The following is a 25,440-nucleotide window of genomic DNA, read 5'->3' as shown; positions in this document are numbered from 1 at the left end:
AGCCAGAGCTGTTGTGGCAGCTGATAGAGAGTCTTCAGGGCTCTTCCCAGCACTGCAGCTATGGGGCTCAATGACACCCCACCCCTGCTTCCCAAGGTCAGGCAGGGCAAAGGGAGGGGGTTCCGGGCCTCTTCCTCAACAGTATATCCTAGGGAAGAAGGTGGGATAGCCAGAAAAGGAGACCCCGGGAACTACAAGTTTCTCTTTTACAAAAATAAGAAAACTGTTGAAGCTTTAGGAAGTGCAGCCACTTCTTATTTGATTTTCTTTATTTTAAAACAATTTCCCCAAACATACTCTGTGAGAGAATAACCACCTAGCCTTTGCAAGGCTCTGGGTTTAAAGCTCTGCTCTGTGACTGCCTGGCTGTGTTACCTTAAGCAAGTCCAGTTCCCTCTCTGAACCTTGGGCTCCTCATCAATTAAATAACTATAATCCTCGATGACTTCTGTGAAGACGAATGAGGAGACCTGTAAGATGGGCCTTGTGTTGGGCTCACCCATAATGAAAAGAGGCTCCCATTACTATTCTTATTGACACTGGGAGTTGGGGGCTCTGGAGAGACTGTGGAGCCCCAGAGATAGGAATGTGAGGCCTGCCTGCAGGAGTGGCCATGAATGAGGAGAGAGTCTGAGCTGACACCTGAAACCAGGCCCCAGACCCCAGGGACCCAGGGCAGAGGGCTTTCTGGCAGATCCCCTAGTTAGGGTCTCCCCTTTGAGGCTTTGCATTTCCAGAATCTGAACTCTGACACACACCCAAGTTTCGTTCATGTTCTTTGTTATCTGTCATGGTCCACTTGGTCCTGACCCAGGGCGACCCTGGACCTTGATTCTGTTCTCGACCTCCAGGCTACCCACTGGAGCTTCATGGTGGAAATACAACCCAATCTCCTGAGTTTCAGACAGACACTTTAATCTGTAGCATCAACCTTTTTGTTGTCAAATCACCAGCACTACACACTGAGAGAATTATGGCTAGAACTAATGACAACAGCCTTCACATACACTGACAAAGTGCTGAAACAGCCCATGACAATTTCCGGCCAGCATTTTTTTAACCTAAGTTTAATGAGTTTCATCTCTCCTCTTCCCTCCCTTCCTCTTTCTCCTCTGACCCTCTCCCTTCCTGTCTTCTCCCCTAACCTGCTGTCCTGGCAGCAGTAGCTAAGGAACCACACAGAGGAACAGAAGGCAGGACGGTCTACATTTACCTGTTACTTCACCAATTCACTTCTAACTTAAAAAAAAATGGTTTCTGGCAACAAATTCTGATTGACACCTTAGTACTGTGAGCAGTTAAACTACAGCAAAGCCAGCGAGGGGCTCCTCTGTGAGTGCAAAGCATAGCTTTGGAGTCTAACCTGCTTGGGTTCAAATTCCAGAAGCCCAGCCCTTATTTGCTGTGCGACCTTATTTAATTCCTATGTGAAATGGGGCTCCTGAAGCTGTCCTTACTGTGTTTTAAGAAAGTGCTGGCCCTGGCCTGGGCACTGATTCTGGTGTGAGAGGAGGCCTCCCTCCCTCCACCGTGCCAGGTTAATGAAAACACTGAGGCATGTTTTGGAAGTGGGAAGTGCAGGATGGGACCGGAGTCAGGAGCCCAGAAGAGCAGGGCAGCAGGCAGGCTGACCTTCGGAGACTAAGGGTGAAGAGCAAGAGACTCAGGGGCACAACAAGCCCTAGGTTCAAATCCTGGCTCCATCACCAACTCATCCGGTAAAGGTGGACAATTTTATAACTCTTTAAGCCTCAGTTTTCACATCTGAAAACGGGATAACGAAAGTAGGACTCTCACTTGCTGTGAGGAGTAAGAGGCATATCGTGTTAAAGCATTTGGCCCAGAGCAAGGCAAGCCCTCTACAGACAGCGATTGTGAGACAGACGCCCCCCCGCCTGCTGCTATTATCTTGGCGTTCGATTTCCATCAGTGAAATCAGAGTTGTGCCAGAGGCCTCTAGGCTCTCTCCCCAACTCTAGGATCAGTGCTTCTAGGAAACTGGTTAAGGACAAGGTGAACAAAAAAGGTGTAGCCAGTGGCCGGGCTCATCTGTCGTGCTCAGGTTGTAGCCCCTAAAGTGCTTAACAGAGGTGCCAGGCGCAGTGCCCACTTTCAGCAATGAGCCCGAGGCCCGCAATGCGCCAGGCTGGCGGGGGAGGGACCCTGCGCGCTGCGGCCGAAGGGCACAAGTGCCCAGGCTTCAGCGTCCCTGCCTGGTGGCAGTCCTGGGTCGGAGGGGATGCTCCATGGACGCCCAAGCACTCTCCTGCTCGTTCATCACTCACCGTCCAGTCATCGCGCAGTCCAGAAGCCACTGCATGTGTCTTGTCCTCGCTTGCACCGGAGCTGCACCCGCAGCGCCTGCTGACCCCAGGCTTCAGCTGCTCGGGGCCAGGCCCGCCCCTCGCCCGGCCCCTCGCCCCTCGCCCCGCCCCGCTCCCCGCCTCTCGCCCAGCACGACCAAAGGTGCCGCCCGGGTCTCTCCGTCCCGCCCCGAGCACGCCCCTCACTCGGCACCGGCCAATGGCACCGCCCCGTCCGCCCCGCTCTGGGAACGCCGGTAGGGTCCGGGTGCAGGGCGGTGCCCTAGGGGCGGCGGGGAAGATTTGGGGCCTGCGACCTGCCAGGTGTCCCCAGGCCATTGTTCAGCTCGCCGCGCGCTCCCGAGTTCCCGAGGGCGCCCCGGGACGCGCGGAGAAAGCAGCCCGACTCAGCCCCGAGAGGTTCGGTGTGCGGGCAGCGGCCAGGGACTTTGCGGGGTAGCGCGGACTCCTGGACTTCCAACAAGGGCCGCTGCGCAGGCGCTGCAATCACTGCAGGAACTTGTCTGCATGCCTGGTGGGGCTTGGAGTCTGGGGAGGCTTATCAGTAAAGCCCAGAGCATTTGCTATTTATTGCTCAAGGGGCACCTTTGTACAGTCTGGCCGTTTGCTTGGCATGGCCTCTTAGAACTCCTTATCGTTTAAGAAATCCGATCTGGTGAATAAGAAGTTAGTCTTTCTCTCCCAGTCACTGCCTCCTGGACGAATATTTGCCAGCACGGAGGCAGAGAGGACAGAAAACCACAAGCCATTTGGGGAACTGGGAACAGTTCAGTGTTTCTGGGGTGTGGGGGTGTCAAGGCGGGGGATGGGGTTGATGGAAAACATTTGCAATTTCTGCTTTACCTCACGATTCCCAGCTCTGACCTCTGGACCTGTTCTCTCCCACCCCTAACATAAATCATTTTAGTTTCATTCAGTGTGCGTTTCCTAATATTTTTAGGGTCTCATGGCCATTTTAGAATCTGATATGGATCTTCTAGAAAGTGCAGGTGGCCATATGCACCAAAATCAGCCTGGGATTTGAGTCTCATGGGTCCCTGAACTTCGACTTAGAGGGGCTGTGCTAATGCTTGTATGGCTGCTGTATGACTTATGTTGCAACCCCCACCTGCAAAAAGTGACAGGACTGAAGATACCCAGTCCAGGGGCCCTCCCGTTTCTGCGTTTGCTTGAATTTTTGGAGAATGGCCCATCTTTTGACAGCTCTGAGGCTCCCTGTGGTTGGTGACTTGTCATGATACATTTGCTCTTCCACAGCCCTCATCAAAGCTGAGACAAATAATTGGGTGCTTCCAAAGGTTTTTTAAAAGTGGGTAAAATTCAATATAACTGTCAACCTCTGAGCATGAGATCCTAAGAATTTAATCACTCCTGATAGGAGAAATAAACATAGCACCAGGGTGACATAACAGTTTCCCTGGGCTCTCCGGAACTCGAGTGTGAATCATTCTCTCTGACCTAATTAATGCTGTTCACAGGGCCATGACTGGCTCTGAGTGAGGACTGGGTTTGGGACAGCAACCCCATGTGTCCTGTGCACCCATTGCGGGCTCAGACACTATGCTAGTGCTTTACATTGGGGATCCCATGCAATTCCCCCAGCACTCCTGGGCAGTTGGTGTTACTGCTTGCATTTTTTAAAATTTCCATTTTTATTTTAAATTTAGGGGATACATGTGCAGGTTTGTTACAATTGTACATTGTGTGGTACTGAGGTTTGGGATTGATCCTGTCACCCAGATGGTGAGCATAGTACCCAATAGGAAGTTTTTCACCCCTCGCCCCGCTGTCTCCCTCCCACTTTTGAAGTCCCCAGTGTCTATTGTTTTTATCTTTATGTCTAGGTGAACCCGATATTTAGCTCTTTTGCTTGTAAGTGAGAACATGTGGTGTTTGCTTTTCTATTTCTGCATTAGTTCGCTTAGGATAATGGCATCCAGCCGCATCCATCCTGCTGCAAAGGACACGATTTTATTCTCTTTTATGGCTGTGAGTGCTTGCATTTTACATCAGACACAGGTGTCCATTGTCAGCATCCTCCCCTCAGAAGGGGAGGGTCCATTGTCAGACCCCTCAGAAGGAGGGGTCACCTTTTCTTTCAGGGTTCAGTAGAACTGGGTGTGGTCTCCAGCTCACTTATGGTGGAGGCTGCAGATACTGTTGCTTGCCAGCCAATGTCCATTTCCTTCTTTGGAAAAAAGAAAGAGAGATAGGAAAGAAGGAAAAGGACAAAAAGGAAGGAAGGAAGGAAGAAAGGGAAAGAGGGAGGGAGGAAGGAAGGAAGGACGGAAGGAAGGAAGGAAAGAAGGAAAGGAGGGAAGGAAGGAAGGAAAGGAGGGAAGGAAGGAGGGAGGGAGGAAAGAGGGAAGGGGGAAGAGAGGAAAGAGAGAGGGAGGGAGGGAAGGAAAGGAGAGAGAAATACCCACTTGTCTGTAGCAGCAACATGCCAGCCCCTAGTTATGGCTCATGCTCACTTGTATTTTTCATACTCTACTTACAACCCAATAGTGGGTCATGAAATTAATTTAGTTGATGATGTGACTAGTACTTCAAAAATGCAAGGGAAAATACCAGTGTACAGCACAAATAGTAAATATAAGTTGTGTTTTGTGGAACTTTTTGTTTGCATTGTTTATGTTTCAGTTATGTGTGCTTCTTACTGTGGGTTACAGTTAAAAAAAACAAAACAGCTGTCTAAGTCTTGACAATCCTTTTCATAGCTTTTTTTCAGTGAAGCTAGAAGTGGCCATATGACCTACTTCTGGACGCAGAGACGGGGGAAGGTGTCCTGGGGGAGGAGAGATCTGAGGGATGGTGAAGATAACTTTTGCTTTTCTGGTAGAAAGAACAGATGTCTCTCCTGCCTGCCTGTCTCAAATGAGGACATGATGTGTAATGTCTGGAGCATTGGCAGCCATGTTGAGATCATAAAGCAACATGTCTGCATGCTGAGGCTGGCAGAGCATAAAGATCAAAGGTGTCTGGATCCTTCTTAACATCATGGAGCTTCTGCACCAACCCTGCACTGCCTACTCCAGACTCCCTACCATGGAGAAAAATTAGCCCCTATTTCTTCAAGGCAGAGGTTGGTAAACCTTTTCTGTACAGGGCTGGATAGTAAATATTTTAGGCTTTGTGGGCTAAATGGTCCGTGTCACAACTACTCACCACTACTGGGGTAGTTTGAAAGTAGCCATATACAATATGTAAACCAAAGGACGTGGTTGTGGTTCTCATAAAACTATTTTAAAAAATGGATGGCAGGGCTATAGTGTGCCAACCCCTTCCCTAGATGATCTTGTCCCCTAATTGTCTCTCTGACCTCATCTCCTCCTACTGCCTCTCCTTCTCCCTGCTCTGATCACACTGTTTCTCCCACACACCCAGCCTGTTCCTGTCAGGGTCATTCCTTCCCTTGGAGGGCTCTTTCCCCAGATGTCCACAGCGCTCCCTCCTTCCCCTGCTTCAGGTCTTTAATCACAAATCACCTCCTTTTTAAGGTCGTCCCTGGGCCCTCTGTAAAATGCCCGTCCCTGACCCACGCATACCACTCTGGCATGCTGTATATTCCAGTCTTTATCATGAGCTCCTAGAGGAAGAGACACTATGTTTCCTTAAAAACTGATTCTGTCTGGATTGTCACAGTGTTTAATCAATATCTGATGTATGATTGATTTTTTTTTTTCTTTTTGCCAGATTCAGGTAAGGAAACAGACTCAGGGAGGCTGAGTTCCCCCTCCAAATGACATGTGCAGATAGTGGTAGAGTCCAGGTTTGTGCCTGATGGCCCACTGTGGTGGTGTCTGTACCACCCAGGAGTGAGGGAAAAACAACATCTACCTCTAATGGAACACACTGGGTCTCAGGGGAGCCAAGGCCACACAGAAGTTCCTGCAAGACTCCTTGCTCCAGGGCGCCGCCCCAGTAAAGGAGGCCTTTGGGAGTCCATTAAGTGAGCAGGGCATCCTGTTCATCTTGGGCAATTGCATTCTTTGTGGCCTTCCTACCTCAGAAAGACTTAGGAAATGCTGTTATTCTGCAAACAGTTTGGACTGACTTATAAGATTCGTAAAAAGACAAATGGAAACACTCATGAGCCAATGATTTTATGAAAGAGCCGCAAAGGATAAATTTATGTTTAATTCGCAAGTAGGGAAGCTCATAAGAGCCTAAGAGCTTGATAAAGGCGACTGGGCCCATCTGTCAGGCAGGCTGCTCTGTGTGGTTTTGGCTTGAGGCATCTTGGCACCAGGGCACAGCATCCAAAAGACCGAAAAATTACCTTCTTCCCTTTGGTGCTCCCAGGGGGAAATGCCTGGGTACAATCACATGTTGTTGAGATGTAATTTAGATTTTTGAGTCCTGAAAAATAGGTTTATATATCTTGATGTAAATGATATTAATAATGAGAACCATTTTCAAGCCATTCTCTTAAGACAGTAAGTGGGATTTTGAATTAATTTCTGATCGATCTGATTGATTCCTTAAGGCCTCTTATGGATGGCTTCATGTGATTTTTTCCCCCTTCATTGTATCCAATATTAAATTAAAAACAAATGACTTTTATTTCTCTTTCTTTCTTTCTTTTTCTTTCTTTCTCCTCTCTCTCTCCCTTCCTCCCCCTTCTTTCCTTCCTTCCTTTCTTTCTCTCTCTCTCTCCTTCCTTCCTCTTTCCCTCCCTCCCTCCCTGCTTGCTTGCCTTCCTTCCATCCCCCTCCTTCCTTCCTTCCTTCCTTCTTCCCTCCCTCCCTCCCTCTCCCTTCCTTCCTTCCTTTCTTTCTCTCTCTCTTTCTTTCTTTCTCTCTCTCTGTCTCTCTTTCTTTCTTTCTTTCTTTCTTTCTTTCTTTCTTTCTTTCTTTCTTTCTTTCTCTCTGTCTCTCTCTCTCTTCTTCTTTTTTGGCAAGTCTTGTTTGCTCTGTCCCCTAGGCTGGAGTGCAGTGACAATCACAGCTCACTGCAACCTTGACCTCCTATGCTCCAGCGATCCTCCCACCTCAGCCTCTTGAGTAGCTGGAACTATAGCCATGGGTCACCACACCTAGCTAATTTCTAAATTTTTTTGTAGAGACAGGGTCTCTCTATGTTGCCCAGCTGGTCTCTAACTCCTGGACTCAAACGATCCTCCTGCCTCGGCCTCCCAAAGTGCTGGGAATTCAGGCGTGAGCCACGATGCCCTGCCACAAATGACCTTTTCAAGCAATTTTTCAAAAAGTCTGTGTGATTCCAAATGTGTATTCTTTAGAAAACAGTTGATGATTGTGCATGCTTGGCAGGAAGAGACCACGTACAGAACGTTTCTTGCTCTGTTTTCTCTGGTGAAATCCTCGAGCAATGAGGTCATCCCATTGCATGATCTTAACGTACAGAAGACTTTGTATTTACCATCAATTTTCAGGTGAATTCTCAAAAAATCTGCATACCACTTATCTTTCCTTTCTATGTGAAATAGTTTTCATTAACTCCATTTGTTAGCATATAAATAATAACTTTAGGTTAATGTATTTTACTCTTCAACCCATACCAGAGGCAGGCTAGAAATGATAATTTATTCTCCAAATGCACATAAAGTTTAATGATGTATGCTGCATAAGTGCCTTCTTGTTAAACACACACACAAGTGCACAGATTTTATGTATTATTTTTCCATTATGATTATGCTTTAGAAAAGCCTTTGCATGCCACCCTGCAGAACTAATAAGTGCCTGAGCACAGGGTTTCCTAGGATGGGGGGAGCTTGCTTTAAAAGATGGTATAGTTAAACATTGCTGCTGAAACTTGCTTTTGAGGAAGAAATAAGTACTTGGCTCAAGCACTTGGTCTCTACTTGGTCTCTGAGAAAGGGTAAGCTATCTAACACATGCCTACTCCAAACACATCTGTGAGGACAAGGATGGTCTGAAAGCCCACATGCAGAGAACATAACTAGGCCTGGTTTGTTGATAGCTTTTTCCCTTTGTCCTCACCTCCCTATCTTCCTGCTACTGGAAATTATCTATCTATCTATCTATCTATCTATCTATCTATCTATCTATCCATCCATCTATCTATCTAGATATAGATATAGATTTATCCAACAGAACAAAGGCTGGAAAGGGACATCTCTCCACTTTCCTAGGCTGCCCCTGCCTCCCCAGGACTGTGTCACCTCCCCACCCATCCACACTTCACCACCCTTCTACCTTTGCCTTGGGCTGTTCTCCTGTGGGGCACAGAGAGTGTGGGGCTCCTGGTAAGCTGATTATTATTAATGGGCGTTGTAACTGCTGTGAGTTGATAACATCTTAAAAATAAGACAAAAATAATTACCGTGATGCAAGACTCCTGAACAAACTGCATTTTCAATATAACTCTAATTTTAACATCAGAAAGCAGCTTTATGTTGGTCAATATTTTGATCATTTAACAAACAGCAGCACTGTAAAAGGAAAGTAGGCACAAAACAGTTCAGTGTAGGAGGGTTTACAGAAGGACGGCGCTTCTCAAAGGAGAATGTCTTAAAAATGGATTTTCCTCCACAAAGAGCCTGGTGTTGCAGCTTGGGCTCCAGAATTCCTATGAATGGTGAGATATAACTGAGATGCAAAGCTGTGAACTAGTAAGTGATCAGGACCTTCCCTCAAGCCAGGATGTGAAACAGCCAAAGGAAGTGGAGACCTCCCAGATGGAAAAGGAAAGGAACCTTGAGAGGGCACAGCACATATGCACAAACAAGGGCGATCTGTCCAGCTCCTGGACTGCACATTTTAAAACACACCATCCTCAGGGCATTCTGGGAAAACCCACCAGCCAGACAATGTGGCTGCTCCCATGTCCTGGAGGGAAGCTCTGTCCTGTCTATCTCTTTTAAGTATGCAGCTTCCAAGGAATGTAAAACATTCCCCAAGGGGGAAGGGCCAAACTGCCCCACAGCTAGCTAGACTTGACCTGTTAACCCTGTGTTTAAAGATGCTTCAGTTGAGTTGACCTCACCTCCCAGCCTGCCATCAAAGCCACCTCTGTTCAGCCTCCCGTTTGATGGGGGCTGCCCATGCCCAAGCTGCCTTCCCAGTCCTCCTAACTGTGAACTAAGGACTAGTGTTTAAGAAAGGATAGAGCCATGTAATTGCAAATTGTCTTAAGTTTTGTCTCATTTGGGGATCATCTCTGTCTTTTTACCTTGAAAATGAATGCTCTCAAAATAATGAATAAGCTGTCGACCTTACAACTAAGACAGAATTAGAATGATTAGTGTATTAATCAGGGTTATTCCAGAGAAACAGTATATATATTTTTATATATCTCCCATTGAGGTCAAGAAAGACATGGGTGTAGCTAGCTAGGTAGTTCACTATACAGCTAGATAGATAGATTATAAGGAATATTTGGCTCATGTAATTGTGGGCTGCCAAGTTCAAAATCTGCCGGGCTGACCCCAGCAGGCTAGAAATTCAGGTAAGTTGATGTTACAGTGTTGAGTCTGAAATCTGCAGGCCAGCAAGGTGGAAACTGAATCAGGGTTTCCATGTTGCAGTCTTGAGGCACAATCGCTTCTTTTTCAGGGCACTTCAATCTTTGCTCTTAAAGCCTTTAGTTGATTGGATGAAGCCCACCCACATTATAAAAGGAAGTCTTCATTACTCAAAGTCTGCTGATTTATATGTATGTGTCATCTGAAAAAATACCTTCACAGCAGCATCGAGACTGATGTTTGATCAGACACACAATAGGCTAACCAAGTGGACACCTAGAATTAACCATCACAACCAGTAAGCATGGAGAGTTTGACCCACAGCTCGTACTCATGTTTTATCAGGACAGACTCTGTAGCAGAGTGTGGCCTGATGCCAGGGCATTCCAAGGTTCCTTAGCATGTAATGGTGCCTCTTTTTCCTGGGATTTCATCTACCTGTGCAACCTGTGGCAATTTTTGAGAAATTTTTGCTACTCCATTGGTCTAATGAGTCGACCTTAGGGATTGGCAAACATTTTCTGTAAAGGGCCAGATAATGAATATTTTCCTATTTGCAGGCTGCACTATCTCTCTTGCAACTGCTCAAGCAAAAGCAACCATAGGCAATATGTAAGTGAATGAGTGTGGCTGTGTTCCAATAAAACATTATTTACAAAAATAAGCAGAGGGCCTGATTTGGGCCATAGGTGAAGAAGAGTTTATATGGTATCTCCCTTTGGCAGGGATATTTTCTCCCTGCCAAACATGGTGAAGGGGATGGATAAGTGACACTCTGGGCTGGGATGCTTTTAGTTGTGAGGAGTAAAAAAACCCAAACAATGGGGATTTTATGACCTCACATAATAAAAATCCCCAGCAATGGGTAGCTCCAGACTTGGTTTATTCAGTGTCTCAAAGTCATCTTGAAGGACCCAAGTTCTTTCTTTCTTTGCTCATTGCCATCTTCAGCATATTGGTTTAATTCTCCTTGATATTTGCAAATGATTTCTGTGCTTTCCCTCAGACATGCCGACATTCAGGGGAAGAAGAGGAAGAGTGTTCCAATGAGGCTCCGTTTATTTTTTTATTTTTTGAGACAGGGTCTCACTCTGTTTCCCAGGCTGGAGTGAGTGGCACGATCACAACTCACTGCAGCCTTGACCTCCCAGGATCAGGTGATCCTCCCACCTCAGCCTCCTAAGTAGTTAGGATCACAGGTACACGCCACCACACCTGACTAATTTTTTGTAGAAATGGGGTCTCACTTTGTTGTCCAGGCTGGTCTCAAACTCCTGGGCTCAGGCAATCCTCCCGTCTTGGCCTCCCAAAGTGCTGGATTTACAGGTGTGAGCCATGGCGCCCCACCTTGGGATCCTTTTAGTACTGAGGGAAGGAAACCTTTCCCAGAAGCTTCCCAGTCACCTTCCCTTTCTTCCCATTGGCCACGACTAGGGTGCAGGCACCTTGGGGAGGGTGGACCACTGTGACTGACCCAGTGCAGGACATGGCTGGCCAAGGGGAGGAAGGTACATGAGCCAGGACAATTCAAGCTCCATCAGAAAACGGGGTCAATAGTATCCCCTGGGAGAAGCCGTGCAATGCCTGCCACAACCCTGCAGAGTCCCAGCAGCCGAGGGGATCTATTCCAGGGGCGAGATCACGGCCTGCAATGTGTGAGCTGGGTCTCAAGAGGGAGAGAGGGAACAGGCTGGAGAGATGGAAGTCTGGGAGAGCAGCTCCTCGGGAGAGCACCATGCATGAGGAGTGAGGCTTGGGGCAGCTGGGAGAGGACCTAGAGATGGGGAGAGAGAGAGGGAGTGTGGCCAGGAGCACAGGGGGCCACTCAGGCCAGAGAAATGGGAACTGAAAATGCTCTGGTGAAGGGGAGAGCAGCAGCTGGGCCTGAGACCAGAAAAGCTCCCATGGGCTGCTGGAGGCTTGGGGAGGTGGCAGTGAGCTCTGGGCTCAGGGCACAAGAGGCTTTTGGAGGCTGGGTGCTGGCTGGACTCTGTTTGCCAGCCTTCTCTGTAAGTCCCAGGCATTAGAGCACAGCAAGCAGGAATAACAGGAGCCCTGGGCCCTTAGAAGGAAACTGAGGAGAAGCCTGGATGTCCATGCTGTGTTCCTGAGTTTTAAGGTGACATTTTCTTGGCCACTTTTTATCTGCATGGTGTTGGGGAGACCCTGCTGAGGCTAGGGTTCTTGTTCTGGTCTTGGAGGTGGCAGGGCTGGGGCCTGGTGGGAGAGCTTGGCACAGCTCCCAGGCTCTGCTGGGGCCCAGCTCCGCTCAGGAATTATCAGTCACTCAGAGAAAACTCAAAGGGCACTAGGCCTCCAGCAGTCAGCAGCAGTCACAACCAAAGTGGGGAGTGGCTCCATTTGCCTTCTCCACCTGAGCTAGTGCTCCCCTTTCTCATGCTTCCTTTATCCCCCACATCGATGAGCCACTTTTTCCTCCTCTTCTTCTGCACTGCCACACCCCACCCCGAACACTTAGCATCCCAGGTGACTTAGCTGGAGGGAACCTGCTTTGGACTGAATTGTATTCCCCTAAATTTATATGTAGAAGCTCTAATCCCCAGTGTGATGGCATTAGGAGGTAGGGCCTTTGCAGGGTGATTGGATCATTTGCATGGAACCCTCTTGCATAGGATTAGTGCTTCTGTAGGCAGAGACATAATAGAGATGACTTCTTTCCTCCACGTGAGACTATAGCAAACAGGCAACTCTCTGTGACCCAGGAAGCCAGCCCTCCCTAGAACCTGACCATGCTGGCACCCTGATCTTGGACTTCTAGCCTCCCCTCCAGAACTTCGAGGAATAAATGTTTGTTGTTTGAGCCACCCAGTGTATGGTATTTGTTATGGCAGCCCAAACTGAGTGAAACAGAACCTTAGGGGTTACCTGGTCAAAATCCCCCTTGTTCAGATGATGAGAGGAGAGAGGCCCAGGCCATCAGGCAGGTGAGGTCTGTGGCCAGCCTCAGACTTTAGTTTCCTGATGGCATTAAGAATCTCTGCTCTGAGCCTGGAATGAATACAGGCTCTACCTGTTTTTAGCTGTGTGCAAATTACCACGCACTATGGTTTCCCATCTATAGAATGGGGCTGTAAGGGACCTGGCCTCACAGGCTCTGGGGATTGGAGGAGATGGAGCAGGCAAAGCACTGAATCCACTGAGGTCTCAGTGCTCTCAGTGATTATCATCATTGTTGTTGATACGCCTGCTTGCCTTATATTCTTTTTACTGCACAAATGCCTTGTTACGTACGGAAAATAAATCCACTTGCTTCAGACTCTGATGGACTTGGCCATGCTTCCTTTGTCCCAAGATAGACAATGATGTGCATGATAAGATTCTAGCTCTGCTTCCGAAGCTCAACTCAAATCTACCTTCCCAGACTTCCCTCTGCCTGACTTCCTCTCTCATAGCATACTGTTTGTGATTTTACTGTAGTGCCATGTCTGCCTCATGTCAGTCACACATTTGGCTTGTCTAGAGAGCACACAGCATGCCAGACTCACTCCTTCAGCCCAGCACCTTGTGTGATGCCTGGTCCACACAGTAGGTGCTTAGTAAATGTTTGCTGAGTTAAACTGACTTTTGCCCTTAGCAACCTATTCTCTAAGTTTATGCTGGTGCTGTTGGTTTAAAAGAAAGGAACATGTTTCAATGTGGAAAGAGGAACTCAAGACTTGGGGCCTGCAAATACCTCATCCAGTTTCCTGGAAGCTGGAAACTGAAGCTATAGTGGGCTGGTGGCATCCTCACCCCTGGTGGAGCGTGTGCAGCCTCAGGTAGAAGCACCTATTTAGGGACAAATGAATAATCAAAGGCATGGCCCATTTGCTTTACTCTTTATCTGCTCTTTAAAGGGAAATTTGATTTGAAACTCACAGAGTCTTCCATATCAATGAGGTGGTAAACATCTGCTTGGATGGGCTCTTGCTCCTGCCCCAGTTATTCCCAGTACAACCTTCTGTGGTTCTGATGCTCCCTACTTCCTCCAGATCCCTGTCCTGAGACTATGCAAGCTTTCCAGAAGCTCATACTGTAAAAAGAATTGCACAGCATATGTTTAGACTCAGTGCTGGATTTTCCTTGGGCTTGCTCTTAAGTTTGGGCAAATGCCCCCTGGTAATGTGCACAGCTGGGCATCCCTGAGGCTTGGAGCTGGCAGGACCTTTTGGGATGGCCTTATCCCTTGGGTTTCATGTGGGGAATGACCCAAGACTCCAAATCCCAGCAGAGTCAAGTAGGACCATACTCCTGGACTCCTGACTTCCTGGATGCTGCTATTCTTTCTATGCAGCTGTCTCACCCTTGTCATAATGGGAAACTCAGGGCATAACATTCCACTTAACTGCAACTTGGCTTCTCGAAATACCTCTTCTCTTCTGTGCAAAGATCATGACTCGGTTCTTCCTTCTTCTGTGGACCATAACAAGCCATTCAGCCAGTCAAGCAAGTCCCATGGGAAATCCCCATTTTGGCCAACAGAGACAGTTCCTCTTTATCTCCCAAGAACACTACCCTTTTGCTCCCCTTTCCAGGTAGTCAAACAGCTGACTGTTCATCAGCAGGCTAGCAGCTGAGCCCGGGGCTTTGAGGGACAGATGACAGCTGGATGGCTGACCAGCTTGCAGAGAAAGCTTGAAATCTTGGGCACACAGGGAATGGAGCAAGAGATTTTCCCATTTGGATATACCAAAGGATAAGTTCTCTTTGAGAGATTGGTGAGGAGTGAGATGGGGTAGAATTCCAGGAAAAGGGAATGAAGTTTGTTTCTCAGGCAAACATGCCATCAGCAAGGTATGGGCTCTAGGCTGAGCTGACAGCAGCAGACAGGGCTTGATGAGCGTGACTTCCAGCCTGCAGAGAGAGCTGCGTTCCTGCAAGAAGGGAGCAAATGGCCCCAGAGCAGCTGTAGGCACCAATGTCCCAGGAAAGAAGCATTCCGGGGCCAGGAAGATCCTGCCAATACTTCACTTATATCATAATATTTAATTCTTAGCCATTTGTGGATGTCAGTACATTATTATTGCTTTTTTTCTGTTTTTTTTTTTTTCTTTTTGTATTATTATACTTTAAGTTCTAGGGTACATGTGCACAACGTGCAGGTTTGTTACATATGTATACATGTGCCATGTTGGTATGCTGCACCCATTACCTCATCATTTACATTAGGTATATCTCCTAATGCTTTGCCTCCCCCCGTCCCCCCACCCCACAATAGGCCCTGGTGTGTGATGTTCCCCTTCCTGTGTCCAAGTGTTCTCATTGTTCAATTCTACAGAATGGGAGAAAATTTTTGCAATCTACTCATCTGACAAAGGGCTAATATCCAGAATCCATTATTGCTTCTTTACAAATGGAGAAACAGGCTCAGAGGAGTTCCACTAGCTGGCCACACAGCTGGTGAAGGGCAGATATAGGGCTCAAGCCTAGGTCTTGTGTACTTGATGGTCAAAGTTCTCATCAGTGCACTCCATTTCCTCATGGTTATGGTAAAAAAGTAAAAATTAGGAGCAGTACTTTAGGACTCAGTAGCTCAGATGCCCCATTTTATAGCAAAACAACTATTTTACTGGAGAAAATGACAAATATTAATTCATTTAAATCTCTGGAAATTGTCCTAAGGGCACACAGCAAATGGAGAAACATTCATTTAATAAAATCTACTACATTTTGGTAAAAACAGTGAGGGAGGGTCCATGGCATTTGAACCATGACCCACTCCCCTACCCTCTCTCAGCTCTGCCTTATGGAAACTCTGCTCTAGGGTCTTTACTCTGGGCAGGTGTGGTCAAGAACACAGGGGCTTCCTCTCCCTGTAGCCCTCAGTCTAGGCTATAATTTCACTCCAGGAGGGGCAAGATGCTGGTGTGTCTCATCCCACTTGGCCCTGTGTTGCAGAAGCTCTATTCTAGGGAGGCATGGCCAAGATAACTTAGGTTTACTTTCTCTTCTGAGCACCGAGTCATTTAGCAGAAGCTCTATTACAGGAGCAACAGACTGAGAATACTGGAGCCTTGATTACTCACCCTAACTCACTCCTAGGGCAGAGGTTTCACACTGAAAGGGGCAAGCTGAGAATACCCGGGGCCACTTCCCCTAGAACCTACTTGTAGAGCAGAGGTTCCCCTAGTACCTACTTGTAGAGCAGAGGTGCCTCTTCAGGGAAGCAGGTAGTTCCCACTCCCAGCTCCTGTGCAGTGCTGCAGACATTCTACCCAGGGAGAAAGCAGACAGTAAGAATGAAGAGCTTATAGCTCTGCCTGAGAGGAAGGATTTTGTTCAGGACAGGATGTGGATAATTCTGTGCAACATACTGTTATTGAAAACAATGAATAGCTTGGGGAGAGCAATTAAAAGTGCTCGTAACTCCGTGAAACTGGTAGCAAAAAACAAAAGGGCAGGACACCCAGAAATTTAACAAATAACTGGGAAAAGAGACAGCCAAGATCCCAAGAGCCCTCTTGGCATCACAGTCAATTCTGGGAATTGGGAAGCCTGGGCAAATACTAGGCTGTACCCACTCAGGAGCAATCAGAGCAGAATGTGGAGCAACTTGAAAACACTCCCCAATTTACACACAAATCCATCAAAAAAAAAAAGTATAGATGCCTCACTGGCACAAGGGGCTTAAGCACATGCTCTGACCAAACCCTAGACTGGGGCAACTCCTAGAAAGCTAGGCCAAAAAAATAAAATCACATACATCTCAGGCAGTCTAGATCACAGTTTTGTAGGCTCAAGATTGTGCCCTCTTAGAAGTGATCAGAGAAGAAACATCCAAGCTACTGGTCCCTAGATGAATGTAGGAATAAATGTAACCTCTTTGAATTTTGGTAGAGGCCTCCAAGCCTTATGCCCCTAGTTAGATACTTACTTAAGAGGTAAGTGTCTTACTGGTTAAGGGGTCTTAACCACAACTTTTGACCAGTAAATGGCTTATGCTGACCCAGGAGAAATTCTGAGGTAACTAGTCTAAAAGATAAGGACAGGGAGCAGGGACATCAGAAGCCGAACACTGGGGAAAAAGTGACTGACTTCATAGAATTAGCCCATACCAGTCAATAAAGAAACAAATGAATAAACAAACAATAACAAGAGACCAGGTGAAAAAGGAGGGAGAATCAGTATCCAGAATTGATACCAATTATGTTCTAAAATGTTTAAATGAGAGAGTGTGATCCACAGGGAAAATTGCAAGCAATAGACACAACTTTTGAGGGGACCCAGATGTTGAACTTAGCTGATAAAGACATCAAAGCAGCTGTTATAAATATGTTCAAAGAACTAAAGGAAACTACATTTAAAGAATGAAATAAAAGTATGATTATATCTTATGAAATAAAAGAGATATAAATTATTTTTAAAACAGACCAAATGGAAATTCTAGATTTGAAAATTACAGTAAATGAAATTAAAACTTCTCAACAGTAGATTTGAGATAGCAGATGAAAGAATTAGCAAACTTGAAGATAAGTTGACAGAGATTATGCAACCTCAATGACAGGAAAAAGAATGAAGAAAAAGGAACACAGCATCAAACTAATGTGGGACACTATTAAGCATACCAACATATCCATAATGGAAGTATTAGAAGGAGAGGAGAGAAAAAAGGAGAAGAATAAATATTCTAAGAAATAATGGTTGAAAAATTCCCAAGTCAGATGAAAAACATTAATATGAACATCAAAGAAACTCAATTAATTTCAAGAATAAATGCAGAGACCTACATCAGACACATTTTCGTAAAAATGTTGAAAGACAAAGACAAAGAGAAAATCTTGAAAGCAGTAAGAGAAAAATGACTCAGCACACATAAGGGGACCCCAGTGAGAATAACAGCTGACTTTTCATCAAAAACAATGGAGACCAGAAGGCAGTGTGAAGACAATCAAAGTGCTGAAAGTAAAAACAAAAACAGAAACTGTTGACCAAGAATAGTATATCTAGCAAAACTCTTTCAGAAACAAAGGTGAAATAAAGATATTCCCAGGCAAACAAAACTTGAAAGAGTTTGTTGCTATCAGACATATCCACCTAATAAGAAATACTAAAGAAAGCTCTTCAGGCAATGACAATAGCAGCACAAAGGAGACAGGTGGAAGCAAAACTACATTGCAGAAATGAAATGAAACCAGATGGTAACTTGAACTCAAAGAAGGATATGAAGAGAACTAGAAATGGTAAATAAAAAGGTTAATATAAGAAGTGAAAAATATATACCCCTTTCTTCTTTCAGCTTCTTTATAAGACTTGATTGTAAAAAGTAATAATGACAACAATGTGTTACCGGGTTTGTAATATTTATGGATCTAATATATATTAGTAGTACTATAGAAAATTGGGGACAGAATGGAGCTATACAGGAGTAAGGTTTTTATATTTCAATGGAATTAAGTTAATATAAATCTAAAGTAGATTTTGATATGTTAAGACGTGTTGTAATCACTAGAGCAATCTCCAAGAAAATAACTAAAAATATAATTTTAAAAATTATAAAAGGAACTAAATTTTTGCACTAGAAAATATTTATTTATACAAAAGAAGGCAGTAAAAGGGGAACATAGAAACAAAAAATATACAAGATATATAGAAAAGTAGAAGCAAAGTAGAGGAGAAAATCAAGAGAAGTTGGTGAATAGGTCACATATATAGCTAGACAGAATATATATATAAATATATGTATATAAAAATATATATAAAAAAATATAAATATATATAAATATATATAAATATATATCTAAATATATATAAATATATATAAATATATATCTAAATATATATAAATATATATAAATATATCTAAATATATCTAAATATATCTAAATATATCTAAATATATATAAATATATATAAATATATATATAAATATATATAAATATATATAAATATATAAATATATATAAAATATATATATAAATATATATAAATATATATAAATATATATATAAATATATATAAAATATATATATAAATATATATAAATATATATAAATATATATAAAATATATATATAAATATATATAAATATATATAAATATATATATAAATATATATAAAATATATATATAAATATATAAAAATATATATAAATATATATAAATATATATATAAATATATATAAATATATATATAAAAAATATATATATATATGTTCTAATGTTTGACAGCAGAGTAGGGTGACTATAATTAGCAGCGATGTATATTTCAATGTTGCTAGCAGAGAGGAATTGAAATGTTCCCAACATATAGAAATGATAAATACCTAAGGCGATGGATAACCCAAGTACACTGACTTGATGATTATACATTCTATGCATGTAACAAATACTCTCATGTATCCCATAAATATGTAAAATATTGTGTATCAATATAAAAAAGCAAAATGAGATATATAAATCCTATCATATCAATAACATAAAATGTAAATGAATTCAATGATCAGATCAAAAGGTGGTGGTTACTGTATTGGATAACAAAACAAGATTTAACTCTATGTTGTCTACAGGATACACACTTTCGTTTCAAAGACACAAACAGGTTGAAAGTAAAAGATGAAAACCTGATACACACTTTAGTTTCAAAAACACAAACAGGTTGAAAGTAAAAGATGAAAACTATTCCCTGGGCAAACAGCAATCATAAGAGATCTGGAGTAGCTACAGTAATATCAGACAAAATTGACTTTAAAACAAAAAAGTTACTAAAGATAAAGAGAGACATTCCATAATAATAAAAAGTCAGTGCGTAAGAAGATATAAAATTACTGGCTTACATGCATCTAACCTTAGAGCCTTGAACACATTAAGCAAAACCTAACAACTGAAGGGACAAACAGACACATTAGTAATAATAAAGACTTCAATGCCCCACTTTGAGTAATGAGTGGAATGAATCAGATGATCAACAAGGATAGAGAAGACTTGAACAACAATAAAAACCACTTAGACTTAACAGACCTCCACAAAGCACACCATCCAACAACAGAACACACATTCTACTTAAGATCATGTAGAATACCCTTCAAGTTAGACAGTATGGTAGGCCATAATACAAATCCAATGCATTTAAAGGAATTGAAATCATACCAAATGGGTTTGCCAACCACAATGGAATTGAGTTAGAATAGGTATAAATTAAATAACACACTCCTAAATAACCAACAGATCAAAAGAAGAAGTTACAAGGTAAACTAGAAAATACTTTGAGATGAATGAAAACAAAAACACAGCATTTACCAAAACATATGAAATGCAGTCACAGCAGTGCTCAGAAATTTATAGCTGTAAATGTCTATATTAACAAATACATGGCCAGACACGGTGGCTCACGCCTGTAATTCCAGCACTTTGGGAGGCCAAAGCAGGTGGATCACCACAGTCAGGAATTTAAGACCAGCCTGGCCAACATGGTGAAACCCTGTCTCTACTAATAATAAAAATTAGCTGGGCGTGGTGGCACACACCTGTAATCCCAGCTACTCAGGAGGCTGAGGCAGGAGAATTGCTTGAACCTGGGAGGCAGAGGTTGCTATGAACTGAGTTCGCGCCATTGCACTCTAGTCTGGGCAACAAGAGTGAAACTCCATCTCCAAAAAAAACCAAAACAAAAACCAAAACCAAACAAAACCCAAACATATTTCATACCAATAACCCTACTTTCCACCTCAAGAAACTAGAAAAATAAGAGTAAACTAAGTGCAAAGTAAGCAGAAGAAAGGAAAAAATAAATATTAGAAAAGAAATAATGAAATACAGACTGTAACAACAAAACAGAAAATCAATAAAAGCAAGTGGTTTCTTTGAAAATATTGAGAAAATGGATAAAATTTTAGCTAGATTGACCAAGAAAAAAGACAAGGCTTAAATTACTAAAATGGGGAATAAAAAGAGGGGGCATAATTATTGATTTTATGGAAATAAGAGAGATTACAAAGGACTACTATGCCAACAAATTAGATAACTTAGATAAAATGGACAAAACTCTAGGAAGACACAAACTATAGAAACCGATTCAAAGGTGAAATTTTCAAAAAATCTGAAGCTCTATATCAAGTGAAGAGTTTGAATTAGGCCAAGGCCCAAATGGCCTCACTGGTGAATTCTACCAAAATACAACAAAAAATCGATATCAGTCTCTCACAAACTCTCAAAAAATAGAAGGGGACACTTCTTGATTCTATGACAGCAGTATTGCCCTGATTCCAAAATAAGACAAAGACATCACAAGAATAGAAACTACAGATCAGTATTCCTTATATAGAGAAACACAAAAATCCTCAACAAAATATATCAACATATAAAATATAACCCAGCACCATGTAAAAGGATTACATACCATGAGCAAGTGGGATGCATTACATGAATACAAGGTTGATTAAATATCTGAAAGTTAATTAATGTAATGAACCTTATCAATAAAGGACAAAAACCACATAATCAATTCAATAGATGCAGAAAGACCATGCGAAAAATCTAGTACCATTTCATGATAAAAACACTCAACAAACTGGAAGTAGAAGGAAATGTCCTCAATCTGATACAGGGCATCTGTGAAAAATCCACCAGGAACATGGTACTCAGTGGTGAAAGACGAAATGCTTTCCCCAACCATCAGGAGCAAGACAAGAATGTTGGCTCTTGTTGCTTCTATTCAACATTGTACTAGATGTTCTAGCTAGAGAAATTAGGCAAGAAAAAGAAAGAAAAGGCTTCCAAATTGGAAGAAGTAAAACTTTCTATATTTGCAGATGACATGATATTGTATGTAGATAATAACAATGTATCCATTAAAAAAAGATTGTATAATCCTGCACGGTGGCTCACTCCTGTAATCCTGGCACTTTGGGAGGCTGAGGCAGGAGGGCTGCTTGAGTCCAGGAGTTTGAGATCAGCCTGGGTAACATAGTGAGACCCTGTCTCTATCAAAAGTAACAAATTAGGTGTGGTGGTGTGCACCTGTAGTCCCAGCTACTTTTGAGGCTAAGGTAGGAGGATTGTTTGAGCCTGGGAGCTCCAGGCAGTAGTGAGCCGTGATTGTGCCACTGCACTCAGCCTGGGCAACTGATAAAGACCCTGTCTCAAAAACAAAATACAAAACAAAAAGACTGTAACTAATAAATTTGTTTAGCAAGTTTGCAAAATGCAAAATCCATGTACAAAACCAATCATATTTCTACATTCTAGCATCTGAAAATGAAATTAAGAAAACAATCCCAATCACAAAAGCAAGGAAAAGAAGAAAACACTTAGGAATAATTTTAAGAAAAGAAGTGTGAGACTTGCACATTGGAAAATACAAAACGCTGAAAAAATTAAAGATCTAAATACCTGGAAAGACACCCCACATTCACGGATCAGAAGATTTAATATTGTTCAGGTGGAATGGAATACTCCCCAAATTTATCTACAGAGTCAGAGAAATCCCTATGAAAATCCCAGCTTTCTGTTTTGCAGAAGTTGGCAAGCTGATCCTAAAATTCATGTAGAAGTGCAAGGGACCCTGAATAGCCAAAACTATTTTGAAAAATAAGAACAAACTTGGAGGGGGCTCAGACTTCCTGGTTTCAAAACTTACCACAAAGCTACAGTAATACATGGTGTGGCAATGGCATCAGGATAGACATAGAGATCAACAGGCTGGAGTTGCAAGTTCAGAAATAAACCCTTTCATTTACAGTCTATTAATGTTTAACAAAGAGGTCGAGACAGTTCAAGTCAACAAATAGTGCTGTAACAATTGTATATTCACATGTAAAATAATTAAGTTAGATTCCATTTCATACCACGTACAACAATTATCTCAAAATTGATCATAGATCTAAATGTAAGAACTAAAACTATAAAAGTCTTAGAAGAAAATATAGAAATAAATCTTCATAACCTTTGGTTAGGCAATAGTTTCTCAGATTTGACCACAAAAGAATAAACAACAAAGAAAAAAAAATTGAATTTCACTGAAATTAAATTGTTTCTTCCTCAAAGGACACTATCAAGAAAGTAAAAAAGGCCGGCGCAGTGGCTCATGCCTGTAATCTCAGCACTTTGGGAGGTCGAAGGGGGTGGATCATTTGAAGTCAGGAGTTCAAGACCAGCCTGGCCAACATGGTGAAACCCCATCTCTACTAAAAACACAAAAATAACCAGGCAGTAGTGGCATGCACCTATAATCCCAGCTAATCAGGAGGATGAGGCAGGAGAATCACTTGAGCCTGGGAGGTGGAGGTTGCAGTGAGCTGAGATCGCACCACTGCACTCCAGTCTGGGTGACAGAGTGAGACCCTGTCTCAAAAAAAAAAAAAAAAAAAAAGAAATTAAAAAGACAACCTACAGAATGGATGAAAATATTTGCCAATCATATATCTGAAAGGGTATAGTATTCAGAGTACATTAAAAACTCTTACAACTCAAAATACAAAGACAAATAATAACCCAATTAAAAAACAGGCAAAGCATTTGAGTAGACACTTCTTAAAAAAGATATTCAAAGGCCAGTAATTACATGAAAGAAGCTCAACACCATTGGTCATTAGGGAACTACAAAGCCACAGTGCATGTATGACTATAATAAAAAAAGACAATGACAAATGTTGGCAAGGAGGTGGAGAAATCAGAACCCTCATACACTGCTGGTGGGAAAGTAAAATGGCGCAGCCCCTCTAGAAAACAGTTTGGCATTTCCTCAAGAAGTTAAACACAGTTACCATATGACTCAGCAATTCCACTCCTAGATTTATACCCAAGAGAAATGAAAGCAGATGTTCATGCAAAAACATGTACGAGAGTGTTCATAGCAGCGTTATTCTTTATAGGGACAAAGTGGGAACAACCCCAGTGTCCGTTAACAGACGAATGGATAAACAGAAGGTAGTATATCCATACAATGGAGTATTATTCAGCCATGAGAAGAAATAAAATAAAGATACATGCTACAACATGGATGAACCTCAGAAATATCATGCTAAGTGAACAAAGTCACAAAAAAACCAGTATTATATGATTCAATTTATACGACAGAAAGTAGATTAGTGGTTGCTTAGGGCAGGTGATGGGAGGTAGGGAGTGAGTGCGAATGGGTGCTAGGTTGTGTTTGCTTTGGGGGATGATGAAAATGTTGTGAATTTACATTGTGATGAACATAGTTTGAGAATCTACTAGAGGCCTGGCATGGTGGCTCACGCCTATAATCCCAGCACTTTGGGAGGCTGAGGCAGGTGGATCATGAAGTCAAGAGATCAAGGCCATCCTGGCCGAGATAGTGAAACCTGTCTCTACTAAAAATACAAAAATGGCTGGGCATGGTGGTGCGCGCCTGTAGTCCCAGCTACTCAGGAGGCTGAGGCAGGAGCATCGCTTGAACCCTGGGGGCAGAGGATGCAGTGAGCCAAGATCACACCACTGCACTCCAGCCTGGTGACAAAGCGAGACTCCATGTATTAAAAAAAAAAAAAATCTACTAGAAACTGTTTAGCTGTACACTTTTTTTTAATTTAAAATTTTTTTAAAGATTATTTTGAGACAGGGTCTCACTCAGTTGCCCAGGCTGGAGTGCAGTGGAATGATCTCAGCTCACTGGAGCCTTGACCTCCTGGGCTCAAACCATTCTTCCATCTTTGCCTCTTGAGTAGCTGGAACTATAGGTGCGTGCCACCATGCCTGGCTAATTTTTTGTACTTTTGGTAGGAACAGGGTTTTGCTATGTTGCCCAGGCTGGTCTCAAATTCCTGGGCTCAAGTGATCCACTCGCCTTGGACTCCCAAAGTGCTTGGATTACAGGCATGAGCCACTGTGCCTGGCCTAGCTGTACACTTTAAATTGGTGAATTTTATGTTATATGAAGTATATCTCAAAAAAGATATTTCAGAAAACTAACAACAAAAAACCACCTTAGGGCTGATGGGAGAGGGAGACAGAGGACCCACGGTGTGACCCCCAGGGTGCAGCTGTTAGGAAATGTGGGGTCCACTATGACTTTCCTCTGAGGTAGGCATTGGGGGCTGTACTCTCCCCAGGCTCTAGCCCTGGAACCTGGAGTGGAGACAGGAGCTCTTGGACTTGAACTGGCCTTGCCACAGACGCAAGTCAGGGTGGTGCTTCCTCAGTGCCCCCTCACGGCGAGTCCCCCATAGGGATAGGGATGTGGTGCAATCACAGTGACTTGTTTGTAGTTCTGAAAAGCACTTGCCCATGTCTTGTTGAGTTACTGCTGTGATTCCCGCTTAATAGGGGAACCTGAGCCAGAGATGCGAAGGGGCTTGAACAAGGTCAGACGTGTATAGGTGGAGGTCGAATGGTGCTCAGCCTGGGGCTCTTTCTTCTTCCTGTCACTCTGTTCTTCATATACAAAATGCTCCCCTCTCTGCTGAGGCAGGGAGGGGGATCATGGCAGGGCCAGTCCTAGTCTTTGCTTCTTGGCAAGGATGCAGATCATTACAACATCTGCTTTGCAGGGATCCTACTGGACAAGGATGTAGTCATAGAGGTCACAGGCTGAGAATCAATGGAGACATGTGGTGCTCATCTGCTTATGAGGAAGATGCCACTTTCTTGCTTGGTCCACTGATGGGTGAGAGTTCTGGCCTATTTAATGATCTCACTCCAGCTTTTTGTTTTTTGTTTTGTAGCCATAGGAGTGTTTGAGAACTTTACTAACCTAGGTAAGATCATAATAGTC

The 25,440-nt window shown here is 43.3% G+C and overlaps 1 protein-coding gene across 6 annotated transcripts in view; it reads right to left on the bottom strand.

The window, feature by feature from the left end:
• The window catches only part of RASSF4 (Ras association domain family member 4), a 34,984-nt gene extending 32,552 nt beyond the window's left edge, over nt 1-2,432 (bottom strand). For 3 of the 6 annotated variants that reach the window (XM_055092692.2, XM_055092693.2, XM_034930390.3), the window contains exon 1: nt 2,286-2,411. The gene's annotated coding sequence lies outside the window, so the exon portion shown is untranslated. Of the gene's footprint in view, nt 1-2,285 lie in introns of all 6 variants that reach the window. The other 3 variants (XM_055092694.2, XM_063607660.1, XM_003816747.6) reach the window with 3 other exon arrangements.
• Between the last annotated feature and the right edge of the window lie 23,008 nt (nt 2,433-25,440).

The sequence above is a fragment of the Pan paniscus genome, chromosome 8, assembly GCF_029289425.2.
Source record: "Pan paniscus chromosome 8, NHGRI_mPanPan1-v2.0_pri, whole genome shotgun sequence".
Taxonomy (NCBI): domain Eukaryota; kingdom Metazoa; phylum Chordata; class Mammalia; order Primates; family Hominidae; genus Pan; species Pan paniscus.
The sequence above is the reverse complement of the archived record's forward strand: the minus strand, read 5'-3'. Positions and strand labels throughout refer to the sequence as shown.